The sequence below is a fragment of the Dama dama genome, chromosome 29 (assembly GCF_033118175.1).
Source record: "Dama dama isolate Ldn47 chromosome 29, ASM3311817v1, whole genome shotgun sequence".
Taxonomy (NCBI): Eukaryota; Metazoa; Chordata; class Mammalia; order Artiodactyla; family Cervidae; genus Dama; species Dama dama.
This window is the reverse complement of record NC_083709.1, coordinates 67,714,874-67,726,899: the sequence shown is the minus strand read 5'-3', so window position 1 is coordinate 67,726,899 and position 12,026 is coordinate 67,714,874. Positions and strand designations below refer to the sequence as shown.

Below are 12,026 nucleotides of genomic sequence, written 5' to 3'. Positions count from 1 at the left end.
TGGCATTGGTTAGCTCTTCTACTCACATGTAAGCATCAACTAATGAGCATCTGATTGATTCACAGCTTGCTCAACTAGCTATGAATGATTTTGATTTTTAAAAAATTACAGCCAAAAAGAACAATGTTGCCTTTTATAGGCCAAATGGAATATCTGAACAGATCCTCCCCCAGAATCTGCTCTAAACTTACAATGCCACAATCTACTTGCAGTAGGATCATTACTGAAAAATAAAGAGAGGAAGAAGAAAAGACACGGAATAGGAAACAGTGAGAGAAGAAACAGTTAGAAAACAACAAAAGAGAAAGGGAAAGAAATCATCCTTTTCCCAGATTTACTGAGGTATAACTGACAAGAAAGAAATGATCTTTTAAAAATAGCCATCTTAGAATAAAAGAGAAGCAGCTTATTGTGCATGTAAACATCAGATATGAATTGAAATCTAGGTTCTTCCAAAACATACTGAATAATTTTGTATTAATCATTTTAATTCTCAACTTCATTTTCTCATTCGTGAGCATGAACCTAGCCCCTGAATGACCTTTTAAAACAAATTCTTACTTTTTCCTCTCAGGAACCAACTCAAATGGTACCTGCTTGTTCAAAGTCCTTGTCAGAAACCAATCCCTCTGGATTATTTTCTCTATGAATTCTAGTGTTTTACAAAATCTCCATAAATTCCCATCCACACTAGACAGATGGATATACTTAAGAAAGTTTTGATAATAAAATCTTCTTTAAAACTAAATCCTAAACGTGTAAATAGAAATACGAATTAGCAACATATGTGAAATATTTGTTAGAAACGTACACAGTTCATGCCCCCTGGGAATACAGACTACTCTCCACCTCAGAAAGACCATGACTATTTATATATAATCTCTCTGTAGTATGCACTATTGAGGCCTACTAGGCAGGGTTAAAGTGGGATTTTCAACAAGGCTCACAAGTCCTGAGGTGAAATACACATGAATTAAGGATGTTTAATCCAACTAAAGATACCATCTTTTCATATTTAAAGCAGCTTCCCTTAAACAGGAAAAATACAAAATACATGAGCTGGCTCTGACAGCAAAGCTCCTGCAGAGGTAATGTAAAGGTCCAGTTTTTTTAAACCATTTGAACATATACTATGTTTACTTTCATTTCCAAAACATATATGTCCTGTTAAAACCAAAATACTTTAATGAAGTAAAAAAGCTATATATATTAAAAAAAAAAAAAAAAAGAAACCTAGCAGATTTCAAAACTTAACAAACATCATTGCTTAAATATAATTAGGACTGTCTACATAAAATGAGAAGATATAGATTTTTTGGAGTGTGTGGATAAACACACATAAATCTGTATATACACAGAGAAAACAGTTAAACAGTTTCTACCTGTTTTTGTGTACTCCCTTTCAGATATTGTTCCCCTAGAGTCTTGGCCTCTGTTGCTTTCTAACTTGAATTCACAAAACTCAATGGCTCGTGGTTTTCAAAGCTTAGGGCTACGTTTGCAGAACAAAGTCGCTTTCTCTCTCTCTCTTTTTTTTGGTGGGTACAAGTATGGGGACCACAGGAACAGTTAAATTCATGGCATGGCTGGTCTACCACACAGTCGGGGGAATTTTTTAAATAGAGCCTGTCACTCTCTTGGCCCATCAATGGGATTTCCTTCTTAAACTGCTGATTCGTTCAGGTACACAACAGAGGAAATTTCAGTTAACCTTTGTTTCACCCCAGGGAAAAATCTGTCTGAAAGTATAAAATGAATAGATTAAAAAAAAAAAATAAGCAGCTCAGCCACAGGGCCATTCTCCTAGTGTTCACTGCAGCTTAAGTTAAACAGTAAAAAGGGACAGCGGAATGCTTCATTCCCAATGGAAAATCTGAGCACAATATAGGACTTGGAGATCAGTAGGTCACAATTTATTTTGATGACTAAACCAAACCAACTGTCCTTTTTCTGTTTAATAAAGTTGAAAAATTCCCCTTCTCATAATTTTATGAATCAGTTATTTTTTCATATCACCATTACCCTACAATTTCACTGAGGTGCCTATAATAAATTCTGCATCTTCAATTTTCTTAAAACAACAAAAAGTAACTCAAGAATAAAGTAGTATAATGGGGAGAAGGGGAAAGTAGGGATAGAATAAATCAGCTTCTTATTAAATTCTGTTATTTGTTTTAAAATAAAAATTAAAGTGGGTAAGGGCAAAAAAAAGGAGACCATTTTTCCATTATAAAGTTCTCTGTTTTTAAACAATGGGAGTTTTTGGAAAAGCTACAGTAAGATTTAGATGTGAAATCTTGTGGTGAGGAATAAAAACAAAGAAAACAACATAAAATTTGTTTCCCCTGAAATTAAGATAATAAGATATATATAAAATTATAAAGATACTTTTTAAAAATATAAATTTTAGGATAGGGAGGATATACACTGGCTACCTAGGTTTTATTTCTTGCAAATGATTTCTGAACCTCAAAGAACAGAAAATGCATTGTTCTATCAATACTTTTTATACATATTATCATACATAACTCCTATACATTAACTATAAACAGACAGCACAGCTCTTAAAAACAATAGCAGGATACATTTTGCCTCTGGACTAACGTCATGACTCAAGGCCTTCTTGCTTAAATTTTCTTACCATCTTTTTATGAAAACATTTTGGGGGTGATAAAATACACACAATGTAATATTTACCATCTTAACCATTTCTAAGTGTACAGTAGACATTAAGTACATATTACTGTGCAACCACCACCACTACCCATTTCCAGAACTTTTTTAATCTTGCAAAAGTGAAACTCTATATCCATCAAACAATATTTTACCAATATTTGATGGAGAAATTGGAAAATATGTTCTTGTTCTACTGACAAGTTCTCTGCTCCTGAAAGTGCAGCTGATGCTCATAATATCACAATTCATTCAGAAGAGACTGGAAATAAGACGATTATCGCACATCTTGCTCAAAAGGGTTAAGACAGAAGAGACAGATTTAAAAGGTGGGAGGAAAGTGGAACCCTGTGACCTTAAGAAATACACACCGGATCAAGGACAAAGTGGACATCTTTATTACAAAGCAAGACTTTAAATACAGAATATTAAAGAACATTTACTTATATTTGCATATTTTAATAATAAAAGAAGTCAGAATTCATCTCTTTTGTCAAAGAGTTCTCTCAGCATTCTTAGCCTAGGAAACAGAACCAGCTAGATAAGAAGATCGGTTACTGGGAACTGAGGGGAAATCATTACTAAATGTCTATGTGAGATTAAGTACAATCACATGTGGTAAAAGATATATTTAAAGGCCTAGAGGACGACTTCTCTGGTGGTCGAGAGGTTAAGAATCTGCCCTCCAATGCAGGGGACACAGGTTCAATCTCTGGTTGGGCAACTACCAAGTCACATGCTGTGGGGCAACTAGAGAAGGCCATGTGCTGCAGCAAAGACCCAGCCCAGCGCGACTGAATCAATGAATAAATAAGTCAGTAAACACCGAGAGGATATTTTACCAGGTTTTTCTGAAAATCTGTTCTCTGTACCAGAAAACGTGCAAGTGAAAGTCGCTCAGTCGTGTCTGACTCTTTGCGACCCCATGGACTATACAGTCCATGGAATTCTCCGTGTCAGAATACTGGAGTTGGTAGCCTTTTCTTCTCCAGGAGAACTTCCCAACCCAGGGATTGAACCCAGGTCTCTAGTACTGCAGGCAGACTCTTTACCTATCAGCTTGACATCATATATAAATAAATTCCTCTGTACTCTACGTAGCAGTCTGTAGTTACTGTTCTCTACAGAAACAGAAATACAAGTCTGCTCTGTTCTTTGTGTTCACAGCATTTCTTATGGTCAATGCTCTGAAATGAACCCTGGTGGCTCAGTGGTAAAGAATCTGCCTGCAATGCAGGAGACCAGATTTGATCCCTGTGTCAGGACCCCTGGAGAAGGAAATGGCAACCCACTCCAGTATTCTTGCCTGGAGAATCCCCACGGACAGAGGAGCCTCGCAGGCTACAGTCCATGGTGTCATAAAGAGTCGGACATGACTGAGCATACACATTCTCTTACATAACTCTAATACAAATATAAAAAATCAGGAGAAAAACAGTTACACAGCAGTGTCATCAAATCTAGATTTATTTGGATTTTGCCAATTGGGGTCACAAAGAGTCAGACATGACTGAGCAACTAACACACAGAAAAACAAAAATATAAGTCTGCTCTGTTCTTTGGTTTCACGACAGCATTCTAATGGTAAATGCTCCAAAATGAACCCATCAGAAACACTAAGAACAAAGACAAAATAATATAAAAGTTATTTTAAGAAACACCAAGGTTAAAAAGTATGTTAAAATGGCAGGAATCCATGGGAGATAACTCTGCATGGGAAAGAAGATTCCAAAATTCCATACATTAGACTGAATGAATAACAGACTGATATAAAAGTAACAATACTTCGGCAGGCTGGGTCATAAAGTCCAAACAAACAGGTGATAAAAATTCAAGAGACTCAAGTAAGATTTCCGAGCCAGGGGTGGGATGGGATTAAAGGTGGATGAGATGGAAGCAGCTTCTGGCAGTGGTGGCATAGAGAAATAACAGCAGCAAAAGCAAGCACTTAAAGAACTTCTTAGAATATTCTATCAACTCTGGGAAAGAATGCATATTCTGCTACTGGGTTTTGTGGTCGATATGTGTCCATTAGATCAAGGTGGGTGATGGTATCATTCTGAACTAGGTCCTTATCCTTTTTTGTTGGAGTATAGTTGATTTACAATGATGCATTATACCCTTAATCTAGCATTGTGATCAATTACTGAGAAATGGGATATGTATTGATATATCTGATTATGATGGTGGACTTCTCTTACTCCCTTTAATCCTGTCAAATTTTGCTTTATCTATTTTGAAGATTTGTTTTTGTGCCTTTCCTGATGACTTGATCCTTTAATTTTCCTGAAATGTCTTTGTTTTTCTCTAATACTACTCTTTGTTTCAGAAGTCTACTTATCTGATAATATGACCACTACAGTTTTCATGTGCTTACTTTAAAAGCATGTTGCATCTATCATCCCTGTATTTATAAAAATTTCTCATGTTTGGTTTTTAACAATTTGCTGAGTCTCTTGAACATATTCAATTTTTTCACCAATTTAGGGAGTTCTTTCCTATTATATATGTTTTCTGCCCATTTTCATTCTTCTTTCCTTCTGAGACAGCAATGACACCTTTTATATTGTTTTCTAATCTTTTATTGTTTCATAGTTCCCTCAGGTTCTACTTTTTAAAATTTATTTTCATAATATTTTTTCTCTCTGTTTTACAGACTGGATAATTTTGGTCTTCAAGTTCACTGACATTTTCAATCTGTTGTTAAGCTCATCCGGTTGACTTTTGTACGCCAGATAATGTATCTTACATCCTTGAACACAGTCAATATGACTTCTTTAAAATCCCTGTCTGCTAATTTCAACACCTGGGTCATCCCAGAGTCAGCGTTCATTAATTGCCTTTACTTAAGTATGCATGGAACAACAGACTGGTTCCAAAAGGAAAAGGAGTACGTCAAGGCTGTATATTGTCACCCTGCTTATTTAACTTATATGCAGAGTACATCATGAGAAACGCTGGGCTGGATGAAGCACAAACTGGAATCAAGATGGCTGTGAGAAATATCAATAACCTCAGATATGCAGATGACACCACCCTTATGGCAGAAAGTGAAGAAGAACTAAAGAGCCTCTTGATGAAAGTCAAAGAGGAGAGTGAAAAAGTTGGCTTAAAGCTCAACATTCAGAAAACTAAGATCATGGCATCCAGTCCTGTCACTTCATGGCAAATGGGTGGGGAAACAGTGGCTGACTTTATTTTTCTGGGCTCACTGCAGATGGTGACTGCAGCCATGAAATTAAAAGACGCTTACTCCTTAGAAGGAAAGTTATGACCAACCTAGACAGCATATTAAAAAGCAGAGACATTACTTTGCCAACAAAGGTCTAGTCAAGGCTATGGTTTTTCCAGTAGTCATGTATGGATGTGAGAGTTGGACTATAAAGAAAGCTGAGCACCAAAGAACTGATGCTTTTGAACTGTGGTGTTGGAGAAGACTCTTGATAGTCCCTTGGACTGTAAGGACATCCAACCAGTCCATCCTAAAGGAGATCAGTCCTGGGTGTTCATTGGAAGGACTGATGTTGAAGCTGAAACTCCAATACTTTGGCCACCTGATGCGAAGAGCTGACTCATCTAAAAAGACCCTGATGCTGGGAAAGATTGAGGGCAGGAGGAGAAGGGGACGACAGAAGATGAGATGGTTGGATGGCATCACCGACTCGATGGACATGGGTTTGGGTGGACTCCTGGAGTTGGTGATGGACAGGGAGGCCTGGTGTGCTATGGTCTATGGGGTTGCAAAGAGTCGGACACAACTGAGTGACTGAACTGAACTGAAGTATGCATGAAATTTTTCAGTTTCTCCATTTGTCTGGTAATTTTGGATGGTATCCTGAGCCTTGTGAATGACACTTTGTAGACTATGGATTCTGTTAGGTTCCCTTGAAGAGAGCTGTTGTCTGTTCAAGGATCAAAAATTTGGCAAATATTTATATGCATAGGTTGGGCTTTCCCCTCTGTGAATTCCCCTTCATGGTCCAGCTGCTCTAGAAGCCTCTCTCTTCTGATTCCCAACATCACTAAGACTGAATTTCTTTCAGAGTTCTAGCCACTCCCATGCTATACCAATTAGTGACTGTCCTCAGGCAAAAATCCACAAAAACAGGAAACTCACCCAATTCTGTTCCTTTACCCCAAAAGTTGACTCCCTGCCAGTTTCTACCTGCTTTTGGTTGGTCTCCAGTACCTTTAGATATTTTATGTTTTTAAGTATTAAGGTATGCTTTAAAAGGGATGGATGTGTGTAAAGACTGTATTATATATATAAACATTTATATTATGGTATTTTGTCCAGAGTATAATTATGCATGGGAAGGTTCACCCATCATGAACAGTTCTGCCATTACTAGAAGCAGAACAATGGGATTGCTTTTTTAGCATGGTGTTGTAATATTCTTTTTAATCTTTTTTTCTTAGCTTTATTCAGGTAAGGATTGAGTTTATATTCTTTACTGCTCTGTCCCTTTCCCCTAGCAAAGGGCTTGTCACATAATAAGGGGTGTTCTGTAAATATTTGTTGAATGAATGGATGAGGAAATAGGTCAAAGTGAAAATTATCAGTAAGCATCAGAAAATTCCAAGGAGGAGGAGGGTACTTTGGGTTGGTGTGATGAGCAATTTCTCATCATTTAAGAGACCTGGCTTTCTTCTTAGAGGCAAAGAAATCTACCACTAGCTTCCAAATATGATGCATTATTTATAGGATTTAGATTGTTTTAAACCATAGCTTCTTGTTTTCTGGATAACTCCAGTCACGAGTTTTATTATTCAGGGGTCCCACACTGAATATAAATCTTTTTCATCAGAGAAAATGTTACATTTTAGTTCTCTGGGCAAATTAATTATGATTTACTCTTTTAGGCCACCTTCTAAATTCCTGGGATAATTATATGAGATTCTAATTTTCAAAACATTCATTTGCAAATAGCTCATGAATACTACCCAATTTCCCAAAAGACAGTATGAAAATGAACACCCTAAATGATGGGGAAGGCAATTACCATCTATTGAGGCACTGCTAGGTGAAAAGCTCTATAATAAGTGTTTTATCTCATTTAATCTTCTCAATTACCCTATGACATGGATATTATTACCAACTATTTACAGATATGTAAACTAAAGCTCAAAGCTGGCCAAGGTCACACAGTAGGTACAGAATAGAGCATGAATTAAAATTTGATAAATTTTGACTATACTGAAATCAAGCACTTCTGTTCATCAAAAAACAAAACATTCTATTAAGAGAGTAAAAAGGCAAGCCACAGACTGGGAGGAGATATCTGTCCAACATATAAAGAATTCACATCCATAATATATAATAAACCCCTACAAGTCCAGACAAATAAATAGGAAAACTAACAAAAGACTTAATGAAAGTGACAGAGGAGAGTGAAAAAGTTGGCTTTAAGCTCAACATTCAGAAAACTAAGATCATGGCATCTGGTCCCATCACTTCATGGCAGATAGAGAGGGAAATAGTGGAAATAGTGGCAGAGTTTACTTTTTTGGGCTCCAAAACCACTGCAGATGGTGACTGCAGCCATAAAATTAAAAGACGCTTACTCCTTCGAAGAAAAGCTATGACCAACCTAGACAGCATATTAAAAAGCAGACATTACTTTGCCAACAAAGGTCCGTCTAGTCAAGGCTATGGTTTTTCCAGTGGTCATGTATGGTTGTGAGAGCTGGACTATAAAGAAAGCTGAGCACCAAAGAACTGATGATTTTGAACTGTGGTGTTAGAGAAGACTCTTGAGAGTCCCCTGGACTGCAAGGAGATCCAACCAGTCTATCCTAACGGAGATCAGTCCTGGGTGTTCGTTGGAAGGACTGATGTTGAAGCTGAAACTCCAATACTCTGGCCACCTGATGCGGAGAGCTGACTCATTTGAAAAGACCCTGATGCCAGGGAAGATTGAAGGCGGGAGGAGATGGGGATGACATAGGATGAGATGGCTGGATTGCATCACCAACTCAATGGACACGAGTTAGAGTAAACTCTGGGAGTTGGTAATAGATAGGGAGGCCTGGTGTGCTTCAGTTCATGGGGTCGCAAAAAGTTGGACACAACTGAGCAACTGAACTGAACTGAGCAAGACTTAAAAAAGAAAAAAAAAAAAGCCCTTCCACAAACGAGGGTATCTAAATACCAACAAACATGAAGGTTACTTGACTTCTTTCTGCTGTTAGGTAAATACATATTAAAGCCACAATAAAATACTATTCACCTACAAAAATAGAATTAAGAAGACTAACAATCTTTAGTGTTGGCAAGGATACAGACTATGGGAACTCTCATAATCTCTTGGTTAGAATGTAAACAGGTACAACCACTTTGGAAAAAATGTCTGTCATCTATTCAAGCGGAGGATATGTATACCATAGAATGAAACAATTCTAGTCCTAGGTATATTCCTGAAAGAAACGCAAGACACGCACATTAGGGGCAGAACTGTTAGCAGCAGACAAAACGCCCCTTTACAGCAGGTGGATAAAGCCCTGGTGCGGTCATAAAATGACGGGTCTTGCATTAACTGACAGCCAGCACAGAGAGCCACAGCCACATGATGTTGTATGAAGGAAGGCGGATACGTACAAAATACCCATCCTCCAAGTCCTTGACACAAACCTCCAAAACAGGCAAATCCAGATAATAGTCCAGGGACTACAGCAGTGATAAAACTGTAAAGAAAATCAAGGAAAATATTACCTCTAAAGTCAGGCAATCTTTTGGAAGAAAGCAAAGGTTATGATCAAGGAGGGGGATACTAAGGGCTTCACTGTGTTCGTAATATCCTATATTTTGTTGAAGTCATGATGACATGGGTTGTTTGCTGTATAACCATTCATCGAAGTAGATGTTAAATTTGAGAAGAACATGCTAGAGAGACCTGCTTCCCTAGTTATTATTAGTATAACCTTCTAATACTTAAGACAGTGGGTTTCAGGTACATGAATGGATAGATAGTTCACGGAAAGACATGCATTCGTAAACTTGATATATGACACTAGTGTCACTGCATGGGGAACCAAGGTTATTCCATCAATGGTGCTGAGATAATGGGAAAAAAGAAAATTGAAATTTATCTCTCACCATATACAAAATTCATCTCTTGGCATATTCAAAAAAAATTCCAAGTGGATTAAAATCCCAAATATGGAAAGCAAAATTTTTTAATCGTGTAAGAATAAAAAATATATTTTAAAGCCTCAGAAATGGGAAGGATTTTTAAAGAACAGACTATTAAGGAAAAGACAGATAAAATAACTACATTAAAATTTAAAACTTTTACATACCAAAAGACATACATCACTAACAAATGATGTATAGTTGGTAGTTTAGATAAAATTGTATCAATACAAATTTATGAAGTTGACAGCTACACTATGGTTACATAAGAGAAGATCTCCATTCTTAGGAAATATACACTGAAGCATTCAGGGGTAAAAGAACAGACATGATGTATTTAACTTAAGAAAGGCTCAGAATATACATATACACACAGTCAGATATATAGATACATAAACATATAAGACAGTGTGATTAATAAAACAATTGGAGGAAAACATAAATAATTGAATCTGGATAATGGGTATAGAGGTATTCTTTGTATCATACTATTTTTATTTTTGCAACATTTTATAAATTAGAAATTACTTCCAAAGAAAAAGTGATGCTTTTTTTTTTTTTAAAGACATCATTAAGAAAAATGGAAAGAGGCCATAGACCGGGAGGAAGTGTTAGTAATGCATATAGCTAACAAAGGGTTCATATCCAGAAAATATAAAAATTTCTATAAATCACTAAGGGAAAAAAAAGACAACACATAGGAAAAAAGTTGGCAAAATATAGGAACAGGCAATTAACAGAAGAAACATGGAAGAACGATGCAAGATCCAATAAACATACGAAACGATGCTCAGCCTCACTAATAATCAGAGAATCAGCAATCTAAACTATGAGATACAACCGCAAAACAGAAAATTTTGACATCCCGAATATGAGCAGGACAGAGGTGAAGAAGGACGCCTACAATCATGCCTGTGGGGATTCTCTGCAAAATCGAGTAAAGCTGAAGAGCACCCCATGACTCAGTAATTCCACTCCTAGCTACACCCTTAGGAATTCCGGGAGAAACTCTCATGTGTGTGTACCAAGAGACAGGTGTAAGAATATCCACAACAGCTTTACTGGTAACTGCAAAAACATCCAACAATCTAACTGTCCATCAATAACAAAGTGGATGTGTTAGTGGCACACTCATAGAACAGAATATTACACAGCAGTTAAAAATGAACTAGGGCCACATACATCAACATGAACGCATCTTACGATTATAATGCTGACTAACGAGTAGTTCAGAAGTATACTTATAGGACAGTGCCAATAAGTTAGAAAACATGCAAAGTAATTACAGGTTGCTCAGATGGTAAAGAATCTGCCTGCAATGCAGGAGACTCAGGTTCGATCCCTGGGTCAGGAAGATCCCCTGGAGAAGAAAATGGCAACCCACTCCAGTATTCTTGCTTGGAGAATCCCATGGACAAAGGAGCCTGGAGGGCTGCAGTCTATGGGGTTGCAAAGAGTTGGATACAACTGAGCAACTAACACACACACACACACAAATATATAGTAAAAGTATGAAGAATGCAAGGAGCAAAGATAAACTATATCATTAAAAAAGGTTTAAAAAACAAAAAGCAAGGAGGTGATTACTAGAAACATAAAAGAAATGAATATATGTATGGGGGAGGGAAGACATAAAGGTATGATACAGAAGGGAATTGCTTCAGAGGTACTGTCAGAGTCCTATTTCTTGACCTGAGTGATGGCTACATAAATGTTCACTTCATACTTTTCCTTTCATGTTTTATGTATGTACTTCATAACTTTTAGAAAGGCTTTCTTCCCCACGTCCAAACTAACAGGAATGCTGAAACTGAATTCAACATAATTTGCACAGTAAGAGCAAATGATTTGAGAAAGGATTAAAAAGTCAACTTGTTGGCTATCTGAAAATATAAATCCTTTACTAGGTCAAATCACCAAACCTAGCTGGAACTTAAGAAAGTAAAAGATAAATAATGGGAACAAACTTTTAAATTTCTGCTTCTCCCTTAGAACTTCTGACACATGAGTTACATTAAAGTCCTCATTAAAGTTTTTTTTTTTCCCCTACTGTATTATGCTTGTATGTGCTCTTTCTTACTCATTCACTATTTTGGACATTTTCCAGCATACAAATGTTGAGAAAACAGTATAAAGAAGCTCCATGGATGCGGTTTCAATGATCTATTAAGTCATGGCCAATCTTATTTTATCTATTACCCTAACCAGTTCCCCTGCTTCC

General features: G+C 36.9%; 1 protein-coding gene across 2 annotated transcripts in view; it reads right to left on the bottom strand.

The window, feature by feature from the left end:
* The window catches only part of ZCCHC7 (zinc finger CCHC-type containing 7), a 249,116-nt gene that overhangs the window by 79,140 nt on the left and 157,950 nt on the right, over positions 1–12,026 (bottom strand). The gene's annotated exons all lie outside the window — the stretch shown is intronic.